The following is a 15390-nucleotide window of genomic DNA, read 5'->3' on the forward strand; positions in this document are numbered from 1 at the left end:
AAAATACAAAAAAACTAGCCGGGCGTGGTGGCGGCGCCTGTAGTCCCAGCTACTCGGGAGGCTGAGGCAGGAGAATGGCGGGAACCCGGGGGGCGGAGCTTGCAGTGAGCTGAGATCCGGCCACTGCACTCCAGCCCGGGCGACAGAGCCAGACTCCGTCTCAAAAAAAAAAAAAAAAAAAAATTAAAAAAAAAAAAATAAATAAATAAAAAATAAAAGTTCCAAGAAGTCAATGGTTTCTGGGCATCATAGATAAACTCTAGAGAAAGAAAATAATTAATTTTTTTGGAGATCCCCAAACATTACGAAGTGTCAATAATATGACAAGGGAAGATCAGCACTTTTTTTTCCTCCTCGGAGTTTTCTACTGTTCTTTGGAATTAAGACTGATGGAAAAGAAGTCCTATCTTTTTCAGTGACCTTACTCAGGATATCGCCTTTTTTGCTCTTTTCTACCTCCATCTGTGCATATACTGGGGGAAATTTTCTTGCCAGAGATAGTAGTATTTGCAGTTAATACTTATTTATATATCCTTTAGCATAAAATTTCTTGTATTTTAAATCCTGTTTGCTTAAATGACATAGTTTAAAATAAATTTTCTTTTATAGGTTAAGTCTTGAGATGGTTTTGCCATTTATATTAATGCTATTGTCATTTTTTAAAATGCAGTTTGTAATTTGAATGTGGTTATATTCTGTTCTAAAATGCACTTACTTTCTTAGTAAAGGCTAAAAAAAGACTAAAGGCTAAAAAAAATCTAGAATCTAGATGTTCAATATCCACAGTCTGAATTGGTAGTTACCTAATGCTATTTTCTTTTGCTTGGATATCTTATTAATCCTGGAGATTCATATTATTTTTAAAACCCTTTGTCGGTTGGATAAATGAAATATGTTACTTTCTTCATTTAGTAAAAAATACTTATGAGCATCTACTATATACCAGACAAAATTGCTCTCTTTACATTTTAATTTGAATTGATTAGGATTTTTTCATAAATCTTGTCTATTTTTAGCTCTATATAAATTCCCCTTTCTTATTCCTTACCTATTTCTATTGACAAGTAAATCTTTTTATTATTAATTATAATAAATATTTAGATATTTAAGCTATTACCCCTTTTCTGGTAGTAATAATATACACATGATAAAATGTAGGAATTCCACCCACAAATAATTTTTTGGAAAAGTGTCAACTTTCCCTCATGTTTTGTAAAGGCTCTCAGAATACATAAAACACTTCTCTCAATTATTTTGAAAAAAATTAGCAAAGACTATTTGTGGAAGATACACTGGAAATGGCCTCAGTCAATGCTAAGTTTGGATGCTTCATAAAGGCCACCTGATAAAATTGGTAATAAAAGAGAGAAAGCATTTAACCCAGATTTAGTAATTATTCTAGAGAATCTGGCCTCAGAAGTGTCAAGTGTGGCTGTAAACAGGTTTTAAAACATAATTTTACCAAGCATGATAGTTTGAAGATGTCAATTGGAGATAGCATCTCCTTTCTTCTGTCAATCTGATCCCACAGGATCCAGAAATACCTAAACAGAGTTTTCCATGAAAGAAAGATTTTTTTACGACATGACTATAAAAACACAAATAAATAAAAAACAAAATTAGTAGAAATTATGTAGTTTTATTTATCAATATCTTATATTAACATTCCAGATCTTCTCAATTAATTTTATCTACCTTTTTTTTTTTTTTTTTTTTTTTTTAAGACAGAGTCTGGCTCTATCTCCCAGGCTGGCGTGCAGTGGTGCAACCTCTGCTCACAGCAACCTGCGCCTCCCAGGTTCAAGCGATTCTCCTGCCTCAGCCTCCAGAGTAGCTGAGATTACAGGCACGTGCCACCAAGCCCGGCTAATTTTTTGTATTTGTAGTAGAGACGGGATTTCACCGAGTGAGCCAGGATGACCTCAGTCTTCTGACCTCGTGATCCGCCCACCTTGGCTTCCCAAAGTTCTGGGATTACAAGGGTGAGCCACCGCACCCGGTCAATTTTTGTATTTTTAGTACTGACGGGATTTCACCATTTTGGCCAGGCTGGGTATCGAACTCCTGACCTCAAGTAATCTGCTCGCCTCAGCCTTCCAAAGTGCTGGGATTACAGGCATGAGCCACTGCGCTTGGCTCAATTAATTTTATCTTTAAATGAAATCAGCCTTTATTTCTTCAAATCTTAAATACTCAAATCTCCTCTTCACATAAAATCTTAAAAAAGAAACAAGATGTCTTGTGGTCTTTGCCCCTTCCTATCCTTGTTTCTCTCTGATGTGATGGTGCGGAAGAGCCTCCCTTTAGGCACACTTTTTTTTTTTTTTCTTGAGACAGAGTCTCACTCTGTCTTGCTCAGGCTGGAGTGCAGTGGCGCCATCTTGGCTCACTTCAGCCTCCGCCTCCCGGGTTCAAGCGATTCTCCTGTCTCAGCCTCCCAAGTAGCTAGGACTACAGGGGTATGCCACCACATTTGGCTAATTTTGTATTTTCAGTAGAGACAGGGTTTCACCATGATGGCCAGTCTGGTCTCGAACTCCTGACCTCGGGTTATCCACCTGCCTCGGTCTCCCAAAGTGCTGGGATTACAGGCGTGAGCCACCGCGCCCCAACCACTTTTTATGGGATAATGTGGAAGTCATTCAGTGAGTAGTTTCCATGAGGACATGCAGGTTTTTCATGGCAGGCAGGAGGAAGCCACCTTCAGATTTCATAACTGTAAAGGCTTTGTCTATAAACACTGAGAGAAGTGAAAAGTCTTTACTTGTATAAGATTCAAGGCAAGAAAAGAAAGAAAAATCATCTATCTTAACATGAAGAATACTTCATGAAACCAAGCTGAAAGACAGCAGTGAAAGATAAGGATAATTCTTCAGTTCATGTTAAAATCAGAAAATAGGCAGCCTGCTGGGTAGACTTTATGTATGTTCGTTGAATTCTTGCTTTACCAATCAAGTATTGTAAGATTGAGAATTTTACTGACTGTGTCGAAGATTGCTTTATTTATTCTCTTCCAAAGTAGCACATCTTTGAATTAAGCTTTGCAATAAGGTAAACTGTTAAAAAAATGTGTTGAAGTTAGAGGTAGAGTTATAGGTACATGTAGACAAAACGTTGGCATCAGAACCATGAAACACATTTCAGATATTTTACTAAATTTTAAAATTTCCATATAGACATTTGTATAGACTGAGCAGTTAATTCTCCAGAAGATGAAGAAATTTAATGTGGTGTGAATTTATTTAAATCTAGGAAGGGCGACTTTGTTCACCTTAAAACAAACAGTATTTGTCTAGAAATGTATAATTTAAATCTTTGGTATAATAAGTCATGGAGATAAGGAATAAAAACTTTTAAATTATTTGAAATAGTGTATCACCGAGAAGACTTTTAATTAGGAAAAATTAAGTTAGGAGTTAACTTTTTATTTCAAAAGAAACCCTAAAATATTTTTGAATACAGTATGGACAAATTAAAAGTCAATATTTAAGGGAAAAATGCAGTCTAAATTCTTATGAGTATAGCTGTTGTTTTGATAAGAACCTAGATATTAAAAATGAAATTTCAGGCCTGGCACGGTGGCTCATGCCTGTAATACCTGCACTTTGGGAGGCCGAGGCAGGCGGATCACCTGCTTGGCCAACATGGCGAAACCCCATATGTATTAAAAATAAAAAATTAGCTAGGCATGGTGGCGGGCACCTGTATTCCCAGCTACTAGGGAGGATGAAGCAGGAGAGTTGCTTGAACCCAGGAGGCAGAGTTTGCAATGAGCCAAGATTGCACCACTGCACTCCAGCCTGGGTGACAGACTGAGACTCAGTCTCAAATAATAATAATAATAATAATAATAATAATAATAATAATAATAATAATGATGGGAAATGTCAGTACTAAATTGGAATCATAAGCTCAAATTTTAATAAGGTTTCTCAAAGTTCTTTTAAGAAATAAATATCTAGCTTTTAGAATTGTGCACAAAGGGATTTCAAGGTTTGTTTAAAAACAGATACAAATAACATAAACTACATTAGTTGCAGAAATAATATTAAATAATATATGGTGAGCCACATTCTTAAAAATGCAACCACACATTTTTCTTTAATTAGGATCATCATTATCCAGATTAATATTGCTAATAGTTTCTCCTTTATTAAAATTCTGCCTGATGAGTGTTTCCTCACTGTATCCTGGAATAAAATTTTCAGTGATCCCTGACAATTTAGAAGATAACTATAAATCTGGAAAAGCATGGCACTGTTTGAGTCATCAAATGTCTACAAATAAGGATATGTATAATCATCAATTGGTAATTTGTAAGGTTTTTGGAAATTATAAAAACATCTAAAGATGGGGAAAAAATTATCCATAACCCTATCACCATATATATAATTACCATTAATTTTCCCCATATTTCTTTCTACACATTTTGTGTTTTTGTGTCATAATAGAAGATATATTACATAATTTTTACACTGCTTTTTCATATGCTCTGCTTTTTTTTTAAGTTGGTAAATAAAAGCATGTTAATTATAATTATGTTACATGTTACAATTATAGTTGAAGATTTCAATATTCCCCTCTCAGCAAATGACAGAAATATTAGAAAGAAAACCAGTAAAGATAGATCTGAACAACACAATCAACTAACAGGATGTAACTGACATACATGCATGTATATATTATACATAGGAATAAAAAACATAGGACCCGGCAACCCCATTACCTGGTATATACCCAAAGGAATATAAATTATTCTGCTATAAAGACACATGCACACGTATGCTTATTATAGCACAATTTGCAATAGCAAAGACATGGAACCAACCCAAATACCTGTCAGTGATAGACTGGATAAAGAAAATGTGGTACATATACACCATGGAATACTATGCAACCATAAAAGGAATGAGACCGTGTCCTTTGCAGGGACATGGATGAAGCTGGAAGCCATCACCCTCAGCAAACTAACATAGGAACAGAAAACTAAACACCGCATATTCTCATTCATAAATGGGAGTCGAACACTGAGAACTCATGGACACAGAGAGGGGAACAACACACACCAGGGTCTATTGAGGGGTGGGCTTTGAGGGGAGGGAACTTAGAGGACATGTCAACAGATGCAGCAAACCACCATGGCACACGTACACGTATGCAAAAAACCTGAACTTTCTGCACATGTATCCTTTTTTTTTTTAAGAAGAAATAAAGAAAAAAGAAAGAAAACACATATGTAAAACATTCCACTCACTGGAAGAATACACATTTTTCTTACATGCCCGTAGAAAATTCACCAATATAGACCGTATCCTGGGCTATAAAACAAACCTCAACACAATGAGAAAACTGAAATAATTCAGAGCATGTTCTCTGACTATAATGGAATAAAAACTCAATGGTAAAAATCCCCAAAATAATCTAATTTGAAAGTGAACAAAAGACATGAAAAACCATTTCATACATATGCAAATAAACACATAAAAATATGTTTGACATCATTATTCATTAGAGAAATGCAAATTGAAACTACAATGAGGTATCACTGCACACCTACACAATGGCTAAAATAAAACGATAGTGGCAACATCAAAAACTGAGAATGTTGAGAAAATGGATTGTTCCATCCTACATTGCTGATAGTAGTGTGAAATGGTACAGCCACTAGAGAAAGCAATATGGAGAAAACAGTTTTTAAGTCATTTATACAACTCAACAGTTCCACTCCAGAGCACTTATTCCAGAGAAATTCTTATATTCACACAAAAATCTGTACAAGAATGTTCATAGCAACTTCATTTATAATAGTCCCAAACTGTAAGTGATCTAGATATCCTTCAATGGGTGAATTATTCAACAAACTGGTACATCCATACTAAGAACACTACTTTGCTGTGAGAAGGCACCAACTATTGATCCATGCAATGACTTGAATGAATCTCTAGGGAATATGCTGAGTAAAATATCTGATCTCAAACTGTTACATAAAATATGATTATGTGACACAATCATAGGAATGGAGAATAGATTAGTGATAATGAGGAACTAGGGAATGCATAAGTGTTGTGTTTACAAAAGTCAACAAAAATGAATCCTGTAGTGAGGGAACTGTAATGTGTCTTGAATTTAGTAGGTGGATATGCAGATTTACATGTCATAAAATTGCACAGACATAAGACACGCACACATGTACATGAGCGAAAGTTCAAGTAAAATAAAAAATCTTAAGATTAGTGGATTGCCTTGGTGTTAATATTCTAGTTCTGCAAGATATTGCCTCTGGGAGAAAGTGCATAAACGGTACATGAGATCTCTCTGTATTACAACTGCCTATGAATCTACAATTATCTTAAAGTAAAATTTAATTAAAAATAATAATGTTAAAAGTTAGATGTATTTAATTTTATTCCTTCCTTTATTTTATTCAGGACAATTTTAATCATGTTTTACTGGGGTTTTGGATGACAGGATAAATCATATCTAAAGGAAGGAATTTTCCGTAAGGTTTTACTGTGTTAAGTTTTAGATAGATTTCTATAATGAGGAGTAACAACTCATAATGGGCCAGGCATGGTGGCTCATGCCTGTAATTCCAGCAGTTTCGGAGGCTGAGGAGGGCAGATCACAAGGTCAAGAGTTCAAGACCAGCCTGACCAACACGGCGAAACCCTGTCTCTACTAAAAATACAAAAATTAGCCAGGCATGGTGGCGCGCACCTAATCCCAGCTACTCAGGAGGCTGAGGCAGGAGAGTGGCTTGAACCCGGGAGGCGGAGGTTGCAGTGAGCTGAGATCGTGCCATTGCACTCCAGCCTGGGCAACAAGAGTGAAACTCCATCTCAAAAAAACAAAACAAAACAGGACAACTCATAATGAAGTTTGTTTTGAAGTTTCATTCACAAGCCGTTATAGAAGGGTACATCAGCCCCTCCACATCTTCATTATGATGTCTGTTGTTTTAGGACATTTGCTATAAGATGAGGATTGTGTTTAGTGATATTCATAGAAGGAAATTGGCAAGTCCTTCTGTATAACGACTTTGTCATTTTTGTTTTCATTTTTCTTAATGATCTTTTAGTTTGTTAGCACTTATTTACAAGTAATTTTTTTCAAAAAGAGCAAATGTGGATGGTAACTTTTCTAAGCTCATGAATAGCTAAGAATGTATTTTGCTGACATGTAAGAAATGCCAGGCACAGTGGCTCATACCTGTAATCTCTGCACTTTGGGAGGCCGAGGCGGGTGGATCGCCTGAGGTCAGGAGTTCAAGACCAGCCTGGCCAACATAGTAAAACCCCATCTCTACTAAAAATACAAAAAATTAGCTGGGAGTGGTGGCGGGAGCCTATAACCCCAACTACTAGGGAGGCTGAGGCAGGAGAATCTCTTGAACCCGGGAAGCAGAGGTTGCAGTGACCTGAGATCGTACCATCGCACTCCAACCTGGGCAACAGAGTGAGACTCTGTCTCAAACAAACAAACAAACAAAAAAGAAATGTGTTTTTTTGGGACATAATCATTTTTTCTGTAAATACATAGACTGCCATTTACATTATGGTATTTCCCATGCAGACAAGAAAAAAAAAATGCTTTTTAAATGAAACCAGGCATAATTTAAAATAACTTCTTATGTTGAAGTTTCCTTCTTTCTCCCAAATGTGTAGTATTATTTTTCTTTTTATAACTCAAAATTACTACTACTGGGAGTCCACATATGTTCTATTTTCATGTATTTTGCCTGAAAAAAGATAACTTCTGTGTTTGCGTACTCATGTATTTATTTTTCTAACTTAGAAAAGTTTTCTTCAGTTACATTTCAACTACAGTGTTTTCTTTTTCTTTCTTTTTTTTTTCTTGGGACAGTCTAGCTCTGTGGCCCAGGCTGGAGTGCAGTGGCAATATCTTGACTCACTGCAAGCTCCGCCTCCCGGGTTCACGCCATTCTTCTGCCTCAACCTCCCGAGTAGCTGGGACTACAGGTGCCTGCCGCCACACTGCCTGGATAATTTTTTTTTTTGTATTTTTTAGTAAAGACGGGGTTTCACCGTGTTAGCCAGGATGGTCTCGATCGCATGACCTCTTGACCCGCCTTGGCCTCCCAAAGTGCTGGGATTACAGGCGTGAGCCACTGTAGCTGGCCTAGAGTGTTTTCTTTCTTAAGAAAGTAATTCTTAAGCTGCATCTTTCACCTTTATTATTCCTATCTATTAGGATCTCCGATTTTTTTCACCTCTGTATTTCAGGAGAGTGTTTCAAGATTGTTGGCTGTATCATTCACTTTATTTTCATTATTTACTTTATAGTTCATTTTATAAGCCAATGCTAGTGATAATAAATGCAAACATTTAAATACTGTTAAGTTAGTGTGTGGGATTCTCCCCAAACATCTGGCCCTAGAGTCTGTGCGTTTAATCACACACCAGAGCCACATAGTGCCATTCCATGAACTACAGATCCACATTAAGTACAAAAACAGAGTAAGCGTTTAGAAACTTTTATAGCAATTCAACAGAAAAACATTACATCTATTAAATCTCATAATAAAAAAATAGAATTTGTATTTTTATGTCTTATTTTTACTTCATTTTTCTAGTAATTCTTTTTTCCTATATTTAACAAAGTATTGGTCCACAATAGATTGGGACAGAAATACAACAAAGTAGAACTAGTTCTTCATGACAGATAGAGAAAAAAACTCTAGCAACCTGTTGGGACTTTACACAATTCAGAAATTATAAAGAAAAAAACTCAAAATTCTATTATTAAAAAGGGGCCACCATTAGATACTATCATGGATATATCTATATCTATAGTGTTACTATTTCTATATGAATTTCTATCTCCATCCATTTACAAAGATGGTATTGTTATCCATACTACTATGTAATCTGTTTGTTTCTCTGAATATATCATGAACATTTTCACATTAATAAATATATGTATCATTATTATAAGTGGCTGCATAATTTTATTAGATCTCCATTTAATGGTTTCCCTAATGATAAGTTTTTCTAGTGACACTGAAAATTCTCAGTATCATACATAATGTACAATGAACAGCCTTGTGTATACATCTTGCCCACGGGTTTGATCATTTTCAAATTGTTATATTCTACCTGTTATAATGTATGCTTACATATTGGAGTTGCTGAGTCAGGAGTATACAATCGAATCCAGAAAATACTAATACTTTAGAATATACATCATAAAAGTGCTCTCCAGAAAAGTTTTATACTTTTGCAACAAGGTAAAAGTTCTTGTTTCTGTATACTAGTACCTACACTAAATATTAGCAATGTTTCACTATATTTGTTCTTTGATAATTAGATGGACAAAAATGGAACCTCACCTCAAAATCAATTACTAGCTCAGTCTCCTATGTTTATTGGCCATGTGTATACTGTTTGCTCATACATTTTATTCCTTTTAAATTAGGCTGTTCTAAATTTTTTCACTTATTTTCATTTACTGAATATATAATTAATTTTTAAAAATGTGTCATTTATTATAAGTTTATCATGTTTTGTTATCAGGCTTATGCTAGCTTTATAACACAAACTGGAAAGACTGGAAAGATTGCCATCTTTTTAAATACTCCGAAACATTCTAAAATAGTTGAAAAAGTCTAAGCCCTGCTCCCTTCACCTCTTTTTTTCTTTTTAATCATTCTGTTCAGGTTTTCCACATTTTGCCTTAATTTTGTTTATTTTTATTTTTCTAGAAAATCATGGATTTTGGCCGGGCGCGGTGGCTCAAGCCTGTAATCCCAGCACTTTGGGAGGCCGAGACGGGTGGATCACGAGGTCAGGAGATCGAGACCATCCTGGCTGACACGGTGAAACCCCGTCTCTACTAAAAAATACAAAAAACTAGCCGGGCGAGGTGGCGGGCGCCCGTAGTCCCAGCTACTCGGGAGGCTGAGGCAGGAGAATGGCGTGAACCCGGGAGGCGGAGCTTGCAGTGAGCTGAGATCCGACCACTGCACTCCAGCCTGGGCGACAGAGCAAGACTCCGTCTCAAAAAAAAAAAAAAAAAAAAAAAAAAATCATAGATTTTATTAACTTTTTAAAATCTGTCCTTACAGTAGAGAACATGATATTCTTAGAACATTTCGAATGCCTATGTGCTAGTGGTGTCATCCCCTGTGGCTCATTCTTAGCACGTTGTAGTTTTGTTTACTGTATTTCTTTACTAGAATTGCCCGAGGTTTGATTATTGTGCTTTCTCTAAAAACAACAAACTCTTAGATTAATTGATTAAGTCTTGTATTCTGCTTTCTAATTCATTAGTTTTGGGTTTTATCTTGGCTTTTTTTTTTTTCCCTTCCTCTTTTGCTTTCCTTCGGTTTTTGTTTTCTTCGTTCTTTTACTAATGTCTTTGTTTTTGTTTTTGTTTTTCATCTCCAATGTGATAGTATGCTAATGTCTTTAGTTGAATGCTTAGCTCATTTATCTTACTTTTTCCTTTGTATAAATTCGTTGTATGCTTCTTTGCTTTACTTAGGAAAAAAATTCACAGCTTTTCTTTCCACCTTTTTTACTGAGAGTTAGTTAAGAAAGTTTGGGCTATTATTTTTAAAAACTTTACCACCTACTTTTCTCAGTTACTTGTAAGATTAGACCTTTTTTTTGCGTATTTGTTACTCATTTATGTTTAATCATTTATGGATTATCTACTTAGTTCCTTTATGATTTGTATGTTATGTTTTTACTGTATTTTTTTGTTATTGTTAATTTCTGTGAGTTCAGCCATGGAAGCATGGGGTTTGGACATGTTACGCATTTCTTTTCCCATCCCACATAAATGAACTCCTCTGGATAAATGTCTCTATCCCATTTGGTAGCTTTTTTTTTTTTTTTTTTTTTCAGTGTACAGATGCTATGTTTGCACAGAAGCCAAGCATTGAGTGACTCTTTGTTATGTGGAGGAAAGTCAGCCTGAGAAGGAATCTAATGTAGAGAAAACAGAGCCGGCTGGGCACGGTGGCTCGTGCCTGTAATCCCAGCACTTTGGGAGGCTGAGGCGGGTGGATCACCTGAGGTCAGGAGTTTGAGACCAGCCTGGCCAACATGGTGAAACCCAGTCTCTACTAAAAATAAAAAAATTAGCCAGGTATGGTGGTGGGCACCTGTAATCTCAGCTACTCAGGAGGCTGAGGCAGGAGAATTGCTGGAACCTGGGAAGCAGAGGTTGCTGTGAGCTATCACACCATTGCACTGCAGCCCGGGCGACAACCGCGAAACTCCATCCGAAAAGAAAGAAACAAAGCCAAAGATAGAGAAGCGAGAAGGTCCAACACCGAATCCTAAGGATGTTCTCTTGAATCAAAATATAAAAAATAATTTTAAAAGTCAGTATTCTTTTAGGTATTTTGAAAAAGTAATTTAAATTAGAGAATTAGAGGAAAAATAAAATTATAAAAAAATTAAATTACAGGATGAATTTTAAACTAGATGTAATAAGCACGTAACCAATATGAGATAAGATCAAATTGTAAATGTGGAGGATAAGCTTTAAAAATAAACAATATTAAAGATTCCATAACTAAAGACTTTTTACAACTTCTAAGATATTTTCATATGCATAATTGTACTTAATTTCTCAAAATTTCCATGAAGTCAATAAAACACTTACTATTGCCTTATGTTACAGGTATAAAAATCTGTGCTAAAAGATTTAGTGATTTGCCCCCATTAATAGCAGATGCTAGAATTGATTTGTTAAATGGAAGGTTCATGCTAGTTGTCTTAAGTTATGCTACTCATTACTTTTTAAATCTTACTATGGGGCCGGGCGCGGTGACTCAAGCCTGTAATCCCAGCACTTTGGGAGGCCGAGACGGGTGGATCACGAGGTCAGGAGATCGAGACCATCCTGGCTAACACGGTGAAACCCCGTCTCTACTAAAAAGATACGAAAAATTAGCCGGACGAGGTGGCGGGCGTCTGTAGTCCCAGCTACTTGGGAGGCTGAGGCAGGAGAATGGCGTGAACCCGGGAGGCGGAGCTTGCAGTGAGCTGAGATCGCGCCACTGCACTCCAGCCTGGGCGGCAGAGCGAGACTCCGTCTCAAAAAAAAAAAAAAAAAAAAAAAAAAAAAAAAAAAAAAAATCTTACTATGTAGCACCTCTGTTAGAAATTCAGTAGACCTTTTCTTTACAACTCTCAATGATTTTCTTTTGGAAATATGGTTTCTGGATTCTAGCTGAGTTTAATGCTTCCATTTTTTTTTCACTGTGTAGCATCTATTCAAAGGTCTATCTTTGTATAATAAGAGACTAATCCAAGCCAAATGATTGCTAATAGATTGAGCTGGTGGTTTTACTGGGTTCACCTGCAACTCACTTCAGTGCTGTTGGACCTTTTACATATAGAACTCCCTTTGCCAGAATTGGAAGGGGAAAAAGAATCCCAGACTTCAGTCACCGAGTTCACCACTCTTTCTTTCACCACCTCTTCTTACCAACATCGTATCTCAAAATGAAGTATACCACACTTGTCCATTTCCACGTTGGACATGATAAATGAGATTAACATTTGTACATGGATATACAGAGAGAGATACTAACTAGGGGATAAAATAGCACTGAGAGCCCCAGATGTAAGTCCTTGAGCAGAAGGGAGCAGATACTGTCGGCACTCTAGTTGCAAGAGTCTTGTGTCTCTGGGTCGGGCATGCAATGGTTGTAGGTAACAATCTACTTTTTATCTGCTGTTCTTTCTTGGGGATTTGGTTTTCAGAAATCTCACTTGGTGCTTCATAGATTTTCATAGTTATTGTACTTTTTAAAAATCTCTTCCTGTGGGTTAATGTATATGGAGGGATGAGAAATATGCACATCAATTAGCCAGCATCCTAACTTGCAGATTCCTTAATGGTATCTTTAAAATTTCTTTTCAGATACCAAACTAAATGTTCAAGACATCAGGGGTCTTGCAATTAATAGTTTTCAATTTTAATAAATATCTTTTATGCTCCCTTAACAGGGTGGAAAGAAGCTCTACGCTGTAGAATAACATCCATTGGTTTTACATTCTCTTATCATTTTGTTACATGAAAGAGGAATGAATCTGCAAGCTCATCACTTGTAACTTTCCACATGGTGCCACATAGATCTACTAAAGTATCTCCCTGGGAGAGACAGAGTATGTAGGGCTAAGAGATGCAAAGAATTATGTTCACACATCAGTGGACTTAAAAGTACTATCAGGGTTTCAGGAACAATGCTTTTCAGCCAGGTAGGCCATGGTGTGATCTCTATTAAATTTATGCAAAATGAGGTTACTCCCTGGGTGACAAGCTATTGAATGACAGTAAAAAGTAATTAATCACTCCCACTGCTGTTTGTTAAAACAGCTGTGCTTCAGTCTGTTTTTTTTTTTTTTTTTTTTGCCTTAAAATAGAGGCGTGGCCACAGTGGGTTCATTCCACTGTGTTTCACCTTGATCTGACCAGCTAGTAATTTGCTTATGCTCTGAAGCATGTAGATGATACACATTAACCTTCAGAGTTTTTGTATCAGGGATACCCCTAAACTCCAGTTACCTAATGTGAAAAGCAGATTGGAAACATAGCAGGAGGGAGATGAATTAAAATAATAAACCTTCTTCCTTCTTGCCCTGCATTTTAACTCATAAAGGTAATGACTTTAAAATTAAAATGTTAGTAGTGTGTTTATTTTAAGGTAGTTATTTGTACTGTAAAATAAATACATTATCACATGCAAACTCAGATCTTGTACTTTGACTAATAGCTAGCGTTTATTGAGTGCTATGTGATTAGCATTGACTTAAGCTCTTTATATATTGTATCCCATTAAATATATAGATGGTATCTTATTAAATCTTATTTAATATTATAACTCCAAATTTTCTGATGAGATAAGTCTGACTAACTTTTCAGACAATAAGTGTTAGAGCTATGATTGAAATTCAGGTTTGCTGTCTCATTTAGATCCTATGTCCTCTAGGTAGTATAAAATACTGCTTCTCAACTGGCCATTAATGTTAGCCACAGTTAAATATTAGAGCAGTCATTCTCAACGTTTTTGGCACCAGGGACTGGTTTCATGGAAAAAATGTTTTCCATGGATGGGGTGGAAGGTGGATGGTTTTGGGACAAAACGGTTCCACCTCAGATCATCAGCCTTTAGTTAGATTTTCATAAAGAGCTCACAACTTAGCTAGATACCTCGCATATGCAGTTCACAATAGAGTTTGTGCTCCTGTGAGAATCTAATGCCCCCACTGATCTGACAGTAGGTGGAGTTCAGGAAGTAATGCTCACTGGCCCCCACTCACCTCCTGCTGTGCGGCCCTATTCCTAGCAGGCCAATCTTGGGGAACCCTGTCTTAGAGGAACAAATGTGAATCCCAACAGCCATTATTAATATTGCTTTATTAATTTATGACCAATTTATCCATGTCTATACTTGTCTATATACTATCTATATCAATATCTATATCCATATCATCTGTATCTATATATCAGTAGACTAGCATTGAGGAAATAATAGAATGTAGGATATGCAGGAAAAGAGATAGGTCAACATGTATGGAGCAATCATTTAAGGCACTTTTACTTGCATTAATCACTTATGTTTTGCAATCACCTATTTTATAAATGAAGTAGGTAGTTCACTAATTCAAGAAGCAGAGAAGGCTAGAACATGCAAAAGTGGAAAGAAGAAGGACTATACGGTTAGGTCAGAGTGAGAAAAAGAAGAGATGGTGGAGGTTTTACAGAGAGAAAAGGGGCATGGTTCTTATGAAGATCACAGTTGTCCTGGTCTGGGTCCAATGATGAAGGCCTTGGTTAGTAGCAGTGAGCAGCCTGGTCAGCCAAAGTCTAGCATGCCAGAACCAACAGCTCACTAGGCATGGGAGTTTCTAGTCTATTCTTTTGCTGAACAGTAGTAAGACAAAAATTAATATTTTTTAGGACATTGGATAATAACTGAGTTTTTATGAGGCCTTTTGGCTTAATAAACTGCAGATTTACTACAGATATTTTCCAATTTGCATTTCCATTAATTAAATATTTTTAATAATGTCATTTTGTTTAAATGTAAGTGGGGAAAATTGGGCTATCTGGGAGTGTATATTTTGCTTAGAAATGTTGGAATAACCAAATTAAGGCAAGTTAGATATTAAAAAGTTATATGCTTATAAAAGAAAGACTTCAGCTGAATGAAATTTTAAAAAGTTTAATTGAGTAATGCATGATTCATGAATTGGGCAGCCTCCCAAGCTGTAGTAGACTCAGAGACTCCAGTGCAGCCACTGGGTGGAAGAAGATTTATGGATAGAAAAAGGAAGGTGACATACAGAAGACGGAAGTGAGGCTGGGTGCGGTGGCTCATGCCTATAATCCCAGCACTTTGGGAGACTG

General features: G+C 36.3%; 1 protein-coding gene across 2 annotated transcripts in view; it reads right to left on the bottom strand.

The window, feature by feature from the left end:
- LOC105465595 (spermatogenesis associated 16) overlaps window positions 1–15390 on the bottom strand; it is a 264722-nt gene that overhangs the window by 170083 nt on the left and 79249 nt on the right. The window lies entirely within an intron of this gene.

This window comes from Macaca nemestrina, chromosome 2, assembly GCF_043159975.1.
Source record: "Macaca nemestrina isolate mMacNem1 chromosome 2, mMacNem.hap1, whole genome shotgun sequence".
In the NCBI taxonomy this organism is placed as follows: Eukaryota; Metazoa; Chordata; class Mammalia; order Primates; family Cercopithecidae; genus Macaca; species Macaca nemestrina.